Source organism: Apis florea, unplaced genomic scaffold (assembly GCF_048593485.1).
Source record: "Apis florea isolate Af1SG1 unplaced genomic scaffold, ASM4859348v1 contig_3496_pilon, whole genome shotgun sequence".
In the NCBI taxonomy this organism is placed as follows: Eukaryota; Metazoa; Arthropoda; class Insecta; order Hymenoptera; family Apidae; genus Apis; species Apis florea.
Window position 1 is genome coordinate 2,879,017 of NW_028256773.1, and position 12,997 is coordinate 2,892,013.

Consider the following 12,997-nt stretch of genomic DNA (forward strand, 5'->3'; position numbering starts at 1 on the left):
CCTGTGAAGAAAATTCCTTTTTTTTTCTTTTTTTTTTATTTTAGATCAAATCATGGTAATAATCACGATGTAAAAGTGTCGATACATTGCAACATTCTCTATTTATATCTATTTTATTTATATGCTCATTTATCGAAATAATATAAAAACGTACGTTTCAAATAATCTTGTCACTGCGATTCTCTGAACGTGTAAACGTTACGTCAAATGTTAAACGAGGGAAAAATCTGGAAAATGGAAAGTTTATTTAGCAGATTCTTCTCTATCTCGACAGAGATTCCGATTTCTAAATTTCTAATGATCTAGATTCAAAGATATAGAGGAGAAAGGAAATTTGAATATTTTTTTAAAGAATATTTTTTGAAAAAATTTGAGAGGTTTTGAAAATTCAGTAGGTTAAAAAATTTAATAAAAATATAAAAAGTTAATGTCTAAATAATAAATTCTAAATTTACTTTTACACACGTCTTAATTTCTGAATCTCTACTACCATCCCACTTTTTTCATTGACTGCGATCTAACAAGTTTAACATATACGATAATCGCACGTTTTCTTGTTACGTTTAATTGATGATAAGAATTCATTCCATCGCACGATAGGAATAATTTCCAACAACACTTTCACGTTCAATAATTCTCTTCAATAAATTCAATAATAAAATCTTTAACGATATTTCGAGATCTTCGAATATCAATTATACGTAGAATAACAAATATAAAACATCGTTTCGTGATGTAAATAAGAGCAAAAAAAAAAAAAAAATCAAAATTACGAAACGTTCCTTGAAAAATGACGCGATCGTACGTGCATCAATCGCTGCATAATAGGAAATAATCGCGGTGACAATCTCGCTCTTTTTCTATCTTTATCTCTTTCTATCACCAACGCAAACACCGATATATCATCACAGCTCAACAAACAAGTGATGTTTTATCAGTCACAAAAATTTTTATGCGCTATAAAGAAATTCAATTATTACGAAAAATTTAATTTTAAACTTATATAAAGCAATATATTAAAAAGTTATGTGTACGTAGAATAATTTATTTTTCGACAAAAAAAAATTTTAAATCAACTTTTTTGATTTTTTCATGTTTCGTATACAATTTCCCTTAGAAATATTTATCTTTGCTATCCGATGATAGAACATTAAAAGGATTTTATAATTATTTAAAATTTTGCTTCACCTCGAATTATTATGAAATGAAATTATGAAATTATCTAAAGAAACAAAAATATTGAAGATATGCCACGATCATCTTATTAATAATTGTCAAAATAAAAAAAAAAAAGCGAATTACCTTCACTTATATATCCGTTTAATAATTTTCGTTGCGCGATGAATATAATACGATTCTTTGTCGCGACTAGGAAACAACGTTAAGGAACGATCCGAGAATCTTCTCGTGGGAGAAGAGCGTGGAAGACGAACTCGGAAGAGCGTGGATCGCGGGCGGACTTTCACGAACGAATCACCATTTTACGTAAGAGGTTGTGCGCCAAATGCATTACAGGATACCGATTTCTCATTTCCGCTTTCCCGTTTCCTGGACCGCGCGTTGAATTAAATTAAGGATTTATTAGCCTCGACCGAGCTAAATGACCAGCGACGAAAGTCGTTGATTAGAACCGCTCTTAAGTAAGCGTACGCATTCAAAATAAGTTTTTGAAAGATTTTTTCTTTTATTTATAAATTGCTGATTTTAACTTGGTTATTACTTTTTTTAATGCCTCGCTCAAACAGATGGCAAACATTTGTTTTAGAAATTCTTTTTCGTAAAAATTGTCTCGAAATGTTTCTGATTTTTCTTTGTTAAATTATATCTTAATCGTTTCAAAAATTATTCTAAAGTCTGATACACACTTGAATATATTGTCACCTTTTTCTGGAAGATGTTTCTTGATGACTTTAGGATAGTTGTTAAGCCTGACACACACTTGGAAATTTGAAAAAATATTTGTAAAGTTTACTGCACACTTTGAAACCATTTTTTTTCTTTTTTTTTTAAATGAATAGGTTATTTGTAAAATTCAAATAAACGCAATGTATTCATTCAGACTCTTCCGCTCTTTACTTTCACCGATCCAGTTGAAATTTGCGTCCGTAAAAAATTGATATCCTCCATCTAAAACGTAACAATGCTGAAGCAACAACAATACTGAATTTAAAAGTCAGTAGACAGTCAGTAGCAGTCTTTGCTATCTCCGTGATCGTGAAATCGTTCCTCCTCCCATTATTCCATCTCGTTCTACAATCTCGCGGTTCATAAATCTTGATTCACCCGAGATTTCGCTAATAAAACCCAGATCATTTTTGAAAGAATTTTAGAAGACAATACGAGATTCAATGAACCGGATGAATCGTTCTCAACGAACCAAGATTTTTAAATTCTTTGGCAATACGATTAATGCAGTGAAAGGATTGATCCATGCCTTATTTTCAATTTAAATCGTGATGTAAGTGCTCGTAGAAAAGCAGGAAGAGGACACCATATAGGGAAAAATATATTTTTATATTCTCGATTTCTTTTTCTCTCTTTGAACGAATCGTATATATAGAATCATTTCCAAACAATTATCCATTCTTACAAAGAAATAAATATTCAAATTCACGGTTTGATAATTAAAAAATAAAAAGAAAAAATTCGTGCGAATATAGTAATATTTTTATCGTAAAAATACTCAAACTCACGCTTTTGCTCTTCCCTTACCAAAAATACAAAAATTTTTTTAATTTAAAAAAATAAAAAAAAAAAAATCGTTTATCATAGAAATATACAAAACAAAATTACACTTCGTTCGTACTCGTTTCCAAGGATTAAATTTCTTCCCACGAAAGAAGGAATTATAATAATCCGTCTTTCCTGAACGAAAAGATCCCACTACTCTCCATACGATATTCGTTTTACACCGCGCGAAATACCGCGAGAGAGGGCGGGAAAATTGGAAGAGGGACGAGAAGAGAAGTTGGGCGAGTTTCACGAATTCCCCGTGAGACGCATCGAGGGGGAAAAGTGGGCAGTGAAAGTCGGCCCGTGGCCGTATTGCACGAGGCGATCGGTCGGTTCATTTGTATTTTCGATTCGAGCCGGTTACGAGCAACCGGGGAATATTTTACAACGGATAATATAATAAAAGAAAGCGTTCATCAGTCGGCGGAGAACGCGCAACGTTTTGAGAAGCTTTCTTGAGAAGCCGTCGCCACTTTTTCCCAACGTTTTTTTTCTCTATCTCGCGCAGTGCAAAATGTTTCTGAATTTGAGAAATTCGTGCGAATGCGAATTTTGAAGGAGCTTACTCCTCGGAACCTGTCCAACTCTCTCGTTTCGTCGGGGAATTATTTTTAGAATTTACGGTTGTGCAATGCCGAGAGTTTCTAAACAATTCTCCCATTTCATTTTATGGATTTATTTGTTAAACACCGGTAAAATATCAAATGGCTAGGCGTTTGTACATTTTGCACACGCGTATCGAATTATATTTTTTTTTAATAATCACTTAAGAACCCCATTCAAAAAGTTAATAATATATTTATTACAGATTTTATCGTCGCATGAGATCGATTAAATTATGTTTTTTCTTTTTTTTCCATTTGTTCATTTTTATAGCAGCAATTATTCAATCTTTTTACTTTTAAGTGATAATTAATTAAAATGGAATGAAAAAAAAATATTAACAAATCTCGTGTCGTGTGGTTATATTATAGAGAGGAGAGAGAGAAAAAAAAAAAAAGAAAAAATCGAAGAAAAATTATTACAAAATCTTCTTTTTCTCCATTTCTCTCGTAACGTGATCGCCATCGTAGCGTAATTTCGAAGAGAACTAGTTGGAGATCTCTTGTTTCCTTATGACACAAAGCCAAACAAGCAAAGAACCGGATTCGTGGCGTGCGTAACGTGCGTAATTGATAATTGATCGTTCACGCGTAATACTTTGCGAGCAATTAGAAAGCAACACGTATGAAGTCCCTTTACAACACGATTATATTAATAATAACAACCGGAAGTATGAATTGCTTGCTAGCTTCAATTTTACGATAGCTTTCGTTTTTCGTTTATTAATATTTATATATTCACATTGACACGTGGTCGTTTATCACGCTATTCTTTTTCCTCTTTCTTATCGATTTTTTTTATTTAAATTTATTTATCGTGTTATTAATTAAATCAAATTTAGTTTAATCTAAGTAAGCAGGTAAACTTTTCTATTTTTTTTTTTTTTTTTTGAGTTTTCAGAAAGTTTGAAAAGAAAGTTCGATCTACTCAACACAATCTAACCTGATTTTTTGTTCATTATTTGTAAGAGATCGCACATTTTATTTTTTATGTTTCGAAAAATTTCCGTTTTGAAGATTTCAAGATAATTTAAAGATCGATTTAAAATTCCAAGATAAATGAGAAAGTCAAAAGAATGTTAATAGTGATCAAATTTTATAGGTTATGTTCGTTTCTTTTTCGTTTTAGAACACAAATAAATGATATCTATTCCACGTATTACTATTTATGTAAAATATTCTGTTTTAAAGGTTTCAAGATAATTTGAAGATACATTTGCAAAAATGAAGATCCAAAATTCAAGATTCCAAGATAAAGTATAACGAGAAAGTCTCAAGAGAACGTGATAGCGACCAATTTTATAGGTTATGCGAACCCTTGATCGAAACTGTACATTCGAGCACCGTGTATTTTGAAAAGAAACATTTACTCATAAAGATCAAATAACAGTTAAATCTTACTTATATCGCTTCGTTAAAACGTTTTAGACGTTTACTTTACCATTTATCAGTTTTATTTTGCACATAATTTATTTCGTATAATGAATATTTTGCTCGTTGATAACCGAGAAATTATCACAATTAATTTGGAAGAAAAAAGAGGAGAAAATTTTATTTTTTTATAGATAGAATCCTTTACTTATTTATCAAATCACTTCATTTCACGAAATACAAGCAATATACGTAGCAACGAAATGGAAAAAAAGAAGAACGAAGAATTTCACGCGTCGGACAATGCCTGTTACTATACACACACGTGCGCGCGCACATTGTACAAAATCATGTAATCGAACCGTGTGTAATCGATGCCAAGAAACATCGATCAAATCGAGAAACAAGATGGACGTCGTTCCACGAGCGATACTTGACCACGTTTGATGGCTTTGGTCGTTACGTACTTTGCCGTGTTTCCAGACCAGTGGCTCGATCCCACGTTCGACAACAGATTCATAACGCGCGATTTAATATTTACAGTTAATTACACCACCGGGTGGCCATCTCAGAAAAAGGGATCGTTCTTCGTTCTTTCGAAGAGAAGTTTCTCGATCCATTCCAAAAAAGATCGGATTGATTTTTGAAAATGTTGAGTTTCGAGATTTTTTTTGATGATGAGAAAAAAACGATTGTTCGATTTTTTAGCTTTTTTAAAGAATTTGTTTTTTAAACACGGTTAAACGTTTCGAAACGAATTCCACGAACACGTTACACGCCTCGATACGAGATGAATTTTATTAATATTTTATTGACCGAATTATAAAACTTTTGTAAAATAATTGACGAGAACGATCGATAAGAAATATACGAGAGATCAATGATATTCTTTTCTTCAGTGTCAAAGTGAATCGTACAGGATGGTATAATAAAAATAAAAATAGTAAAAATTGCTCGATACTAAAGAATTATATTGATTTTTTTCTTTTTATAGATGGAGTTACGTAGGAGAGATCATCTTTACCTTTCTTATATAAACATATTCTATAAATATTCCTGTTTTACTGTTTATTAGTTAATAATAGCTTTCGAAACACATGTTCATATGTTCATAAAGATCAACAAAGATCAATTACATAAATGCAAATTTTTCTTTCTTTTTTTTTTTTTTTTTAAGATGTCTATTCTGAAATATTAATCATATAAGTATAATCATGTAAGTAATACATCTTGTTTTTATGAATATTCATTTTATCACGGATCGAAGTATACACTCGTGAATACCTTATTTATTATTATGTTACAACAGCATGTCAACATTTTTACGACAAACAGTTTGAAACGAAGAGAAACGTGTATCGAACAACTTTCTTTCTTTTACTCGAAATTCGTAGGCAGTCCCATCATAGATAGTGATGCTAAACGTGATGATGGTCACGTACCGCTTGCAGATATTTCACAACACGAATAAATTCTCTTCTAAAAACGTGCTAATCCTACGTGGATTAATTTCTTAATACCGTTCCAAATGAAAAATCTATTTCCTTTATCCCCATTCTCTATCCAAATATCGATCATTATATTTCGTTAACATTCTAATTAATTGGCACAAACAAATAAGGAAGGACAATCGCACAATTCCCAAAAATCTTAAACAATTCAACAACATCCCATTTCATCTTCAATTTCCTTTCAATTTCCATCTCTTAATAAAATAAAAACAGAAACAGCATCGTACGATCCCACAATCCTCTCTCCCCTCCAAAAATCTCCAAAAACTCTAAAAATCGCTCCTTTCTATTCCCAAATTCCTTCTTTCACTTTTAATCAAAGAAACAAACCAATCCTCCCCCCCCCCAAAAAAATGCCTCAAAAAATTCCTAACCTCCCCTCCCTTCCGAAAATAAGACAAAACAAAATTATACAATTCAAGTGCAAAATCGAGCGCATAAAACATCCTCTTCCTCGGTCGAAAAAGAAGGAAGAAGCGGCCAGGAACTGGACAATGTGACGCGCAACGCCGGTGTGCAAGCACCAGTTGTTACCACATTGTCAGGGGGGATATAGTATCGTGATAGGTAACCACAGGAAGAGAATACTTTCACTGCCAAACGTACGGTTGGGAGCTTTGGAGAAGGACGAGAAAACACTGGAGGCATCGACGACTGTTAGGCCAGACGGATAAGGACGGTGAGAGTGAAACGAGTTAGGCACACAGCCTGGCCACGCGACTATTCTCTCTATCGTTTTTTCCCCGACTTCCCTCTTTCGTTGAACGAAACCACGGTGAACCACGGCGTTCGAAAATCGATTCTCTTTTGTGTTCCATTTCGAAGAAACTGGAGGAAAGTAGTTCAGGTTCCAATCGTTTGGAATTTTGGTTATCGATCGATCGATTTTTGAAGGAGGAAGAGAAGAGAGAGAATCGATCGAGAGATTTTTTTGGGAAATGGGAAGGAAATTTGTGCGAAGATCGAGGTAAGAGTTTAAAATTGTGTTATTTTTTATTTTACATAAAGAAGGGTTGATTTGGGGGATGGAAGAATTTTGGAAAGATTTCATCGTGACGAGAGAGAGTGGAAAATGTTTTTATCGTGAACAATGTGAATATTTTATCGAGAGTGGAAGAATCGAAATCGATGTATTTCGACTATGATGGTATAAAGTTGTTCAACAAATTTCTTTTTTTAGAATTTTTGAAAATTTTGATAAGACAAAATTCTGTGTATTGGATGATAACGGGGGAAATTGTTTCTGCTGACGCGATGAGAATTATTATCCGATAGATCTGGAGGAAATTCAATGGGAGCAAAGGATCGTGATGACACTGATATCACTGATAAAGAGGTTTTTAAAGTCACGTGTAGTAGTAAGTTCTTCGTGATGAAGATTTTGGCATATTAAAATCTATGAACGATTTATGTAATTAAAATTTATCGTTATCTAACGATTGTTACCTAGAATTTATACGTGAAATATTTATAAATGCGTGTGCTTTAACCAAGAAAAAGAAAACTGTTAAATTATCCAAGAAACATGTCATAAATTATGATCGATTAAATCGATTTTCAATTTTTAAACTTTAAAGCATCAAGTATTAGAATGAATGAATTAAATATTGAAGAATGATAATAGATTTATATGTAAATGTGAAACATTAAAAATATTCACATTTTTCATTAGAAAAATTAAAAATTATACGAACGAAAATATAGATACATAGAATTTCAAACATAATTTTCAAAAATAATTTTAAATATAAATTATTTTTGTAATTCGTAAATTTATAGAATAACATATAAGTATTACGTTTGGTTTTTTCGTTTGAAATATTTCAGATTTTCGATTTCAAAATATATTACGCAGCTTATGCAACGAAATTCATGCAAAATTAGATCCGCTTTCCTAGATTCTTTTTTCTCCTTTACGAATCGAATTAATGCATTTCCAAGAAAAAGATAAATAAAAACACAAAGTATGTAAAAATAAAGGAAAGTAAAAAAAAAAAGAAAAAAATAAAATAAACGATCGTGTAATATAAATTATTTTATTCATCACATTTCATTCACAAAGGAAGATAAAAAAAAATTCGAAAGTAAAAAATACAAAATAGATCAATTTCTAAAAAAAAAAGGAAAATAAAAAATACTCTCAATTACAAATCTCATGTAACTCTTTCATACTTACTTTCAAAAGCACCCTCGCTCAAATACATCAGTAAGATTTTCATTTTAATAGACGAAAGAAAAAAAAAATTCAGGCAAATTGCATACTAACTTTAACTCATTCTCTCAATTATCTTATCTACTTTCTTCCACCGTCATTTAAAAGAAAGAAAGTCACGCGAATTTCAGTTATATAATTTCGTAAAAAATTTTCTCATCTTAATGTTTCGCAATATTTCTGTACTGAAAATAATTTTAACGTTATATTTATTATTATATTTTTTTACTCTTGTTTATACGTATTTTTTAACAAATTATATACCTTCGTTACATAAATATGATTTTATTTCGGGCAATGAATTGTTAATCAAATTGAAATAACTTTATAGATTATAACATTGGTTATGTCTACACATGAAACACATGAAACCTCTGAATTTTGAATGCCATGTTTACATTAAGCAAGTTTTGACCGTGAACTTAATGTAAACACAGCCTTTAGTACATACACGCTTTCGTGAAGCAAATAATTTTAAATTCCTCTAATTTTAAAGCTGCGTTTACATTTTAATTTTTTGATCGATTCGTTCAAAATTGAAATTAAATTTCAATTGAATAAACGCAACTTTGATATAAATAATTGTATAATAAAAATACAATAATGCTCACTTTAATATCCGCAGTATAAATTCTTATCCGACTTTTGTAAATTAAAAATCGAGCGAGAGAAGTAAAAGTGAGTGTAAATTAAACGTCCAATCTGTTTAAATTAGATTGCGTCAAATTTTTTTTAGGTTAGATTTATCTCGTTTCAATCCGAAATTCAATTTCGATAATTTGCGAAATTCAAAATCGAACGAAAGAAAAGAAATAAGTTAAATAAGGATTTCCAGTTCGTTTAAGTTAGGTTAGATTTTACTTCAAGATTCTGTTTCTAAAAATTGATAAAAATAACAATGGACATTAAAGCGAGCACTTACTACAAGAAAAGAAAATCTACGACAAATGAAGATTTCTTGAAAATGGTAAAATAATCGTCGAATTTTGCCTCATTTCGAACGAAGAAACCCACGCAATAGAAAACGCAGGAGCTTCGACTGATCTCTCTTTCGCCGAAAGAAAAATTAATTAACTCGGCTCTTAACTGAGAACTCACGTAAGTCTGTTCTCGGCCGATGGAACTCTCTTACCTGAAACAAAAAAAAAAAAGGCAGGATACGTATGTATCATCGTCGATTTTTCAATTGTTAAACATGTGGTTTCGAAATCTTGTTCGTGAAATTATATTAATGTCTCTATTACACGTGAACGGTTTCGATAAGAAACGAGTGAGTTGCACGTTGTATCGATTTTCCTATAAATGTGCATGTGCATAAAGGATTTATGGTTTCTGTCGCGAGTCAATGGAATAGCGGAGATATTTAGTAATATTTATGATTTGTTGTTTTTTTTAGAATTTATAGGAAGGAAAGGATATGTATGATCGAATAAATTGATATTAAAAGTTTTATTTCTCTAAATAATAATAATCACGAGAATTAAAGCTTTTCGTACAAGTTTTGTATAATAGTTTTAATATGAGGTAAAATTGAGGTTATAAATCTTTGAGATTCACTATTGAAATTTATATTACAAAATTTTAACAAAATGAAAATTTATATCAATCCTTCAAAAATACAATCTATCATCTCTTTTAATCATTATACAGCGAATATTTTCTTTATATCTAATAGAATATCTAAAAGAAAAGAATTACGACCGATTAATGAATTCTAATTTAATTTAATTAAATTCTAATTAACTTCTAATTTAAAACCTTGAGATTAATAAGATGTAGAAAAATAATGCATAATAAACTCAAGTTGCATATGTATAAATAGTAAAAAGAGAAATAACATAATCAATTAAATTGATACTGATCTTTTAAGACTTAAGAAATAAAAAATCTTCTGTTTCTTCTTTTTAAATTCTCGATGTTATTTAATTTAAATCCAATTACTCCTGCAATAAAGAATCATCTGTAAACTTAAAGTTACAAAGCATAAACGTAATCGTTACATTATCGTTCGATTCAGACGTAACAGCCTGAAAACCTGCTTCCGATCAAACTTGTAATTTCAAGAAGGAAAAGTTCCAGCAACACAGCTTCCGCACCGCTTTCTTACACGATGCACAAATTACACGGGGAGGCAGAAACAACGTTTCCTTTCTTTCACCACTGTCTATCCACAAGAATCGTTTCGATGTTCTCTAATATTTATTTTGTCGTATTTCTCGACCATATTTCTTTTTCTACTTGATTCTCTCTCTCTCTCTCTCTCTCTCTCTCTCTCTCTCTCTCTCTCTCTCTCTCTCTCTCTCTCTCTCTCTCTCTCTCTCTCTCTCTCTAATTTTCAACGAGCAACAATCGCGCAAACATCGCGTTTTCCACAGCGAATGCGACTGATTTAAAAACTTTCTCGCTCGTTTTTTTTTTTTCCTCGAGCATGGAAAACATGGATTCCTTCCTTCGTGACTGGGCGTACGATGGAAATGATATTTTAAGCGTTTTCTCTCCGACGCAAATGCATGCACCAAGAGTTTTTTTTTTATCAAGAGTTTGATACGTTCGAGCGTGTACGAATAGTTTTCGCGTATGGTTTCTAGTATAATTGTCCATATTCAATTTTATTATTTGGTTTAACGAGAGAAGTCGGTTTGAAAGATTGATTTAAAAAGAAATCACTTACTTTTTTTTTTTTTTTTCAAAGATTATTGCATTGTTTTTGTTAATAACTGAAACGAGTGTCGTTAGCTCGAAAAATTTTTACATTCTACATTTTATTTTCTCTTATTTTTATATAAAAAAGAATATATCTTATCGATTTCAATGACATCGAGTTTTGTTGTTAATTGTAATCATTTTTCTCTATATAATTATCGTTTTAAAGATATCTTAAATTCCGTTATAATGTCTAAGAGATAGAGTGAAACTCTAGGACATACCTCGGGCATTGTGAACTTAACCTAACTTGATCTTAACTAAACTAAATTTCAATTAAATTTCAAGTCAAACTCTTAAAGAATATAGTGTTAAAAATATAGGCCGAAACCTTGTTCAAAATTTTGTCTCTAATGTAATTAATTTAATTGTAATTTCTTTTTAATTTTTCTTTTTAATTAATATCACAGTTTATTAATAGATTTCGTACCATTAACAACAATATATTTATCCGTTCAATTGTATTAATTATACGAGTTGATATTTTAACAATAAATTTTTTGTTAAATAGATAAAATGAAAAAACTGAGAATGAAAAAAAAAAAAAAATTTGAAAAGTTATTTCAATGAAAAAAGTGAAATCTATATATTTCAGATTGATTTAAAATTTTTGCGATTTTAAACGATTTTTTTCATAGAAAAAAATCTATGTCACCTATAAAGAAAAATCTCTTCTCAAGCAATTTACAACCTTACCATTTATCTACTGTGAAAACCTACAAAGACTTATTCCAGAACCTATTAACCCAAATAAAGTGGTGATCGATCCTCATATACTCTCGACCACACTTCACTACATCAGCAATGGTTCGAGCTCGTTAATTACAACAATCCTTTTGATTACACGTCTCTCTGTAATAGTATTTCATAATTCAAAACGAGCATCATTCTATGAAATCGTATTGAGTATCAAGGCGAGAACTCTTGTAGACAAGCATAGTACAATTTCCATGCTGATTTAAAAATTAATAATAGATATTTAATCAATAATATTATTCCTGAAATGAAAAGTTAAAAGAATTATTTTCCAAGTTTTTCCAAGTCTTGTTTTATTCACATTTGTAACATTAATCGTGGATTAAAATTTAAAAGCGGCATGAAGATAGAGGTTAGGTTAGATTTAATTATAGAGGATTAAAAACCTGAAATGAAGAATAGATAATTTTAAAATAAGATAAAAAAGTTACATAAAAGTAAGTAAAGTAAAAGTGATTAAAATTAAAATTGAATTCTATTATATAATATATGTATAAAATGAATATTTGTGAATGGTAAAAATCTTCAAGATAATTTCACACTCTTCAAGTGAAACATCATTTATTTCTTCAATTCAGATATATAAAGATTCTTGTAATTGGCATAAAATTGAAAAATTTACTATTTTTAAAAGATTTTCAAAAAAATTCTCATCATTTTACATAGTTATTATTGATTTACGTTCCTTGAATTTTCTTATCAAAAAATTACTAAAAAAAGTTATGAATTTAATAATTTTTAAAAACTTTATTAATTAACTTAAATAAAAATATATAAACGATGTATAATCACAGCAAAAAAAATCTTATTAAAAAATAAAAATGCAGCTTTTTTATTCTCTCGTTTACTTAGCATTTATTCGAACCAGTAATCAACAATAGTTACCAACAGGTATCTTGCATAGAAAAGGGAGTTAAAAGGAAAAGAAAAAAAGGTCTTCGACAAAAAATCTTTACTTTCCTTTGTAAATGTCACAACTAATCTATGTCAAGACTAGAAAGATTTCGTTCTCGCAACAAAAGTCACGAATATTTGAAACGCAAAAAAGGCGGAGAGTGGACACGTAATATTTTCTGTGAAGGAAGGAAATGAGCAATGACAGAAGTTTA

At 30.3% G+C, this 12,997-nt stretch overlaps 1 protein-coding gene across 2 annotated transcripts in view; it reads right to left on the minus strand.

The window, feature by feature from the left end:
- Positions 1-12,997, minus strand: part of Flo2 (flotillin-2) — a 92,844-nt gene that overhangs the window by 59,835 nt on the left and 20,012 nt on the right. The gene's annotated exons all lie outside the window — the stretch shown is intronic.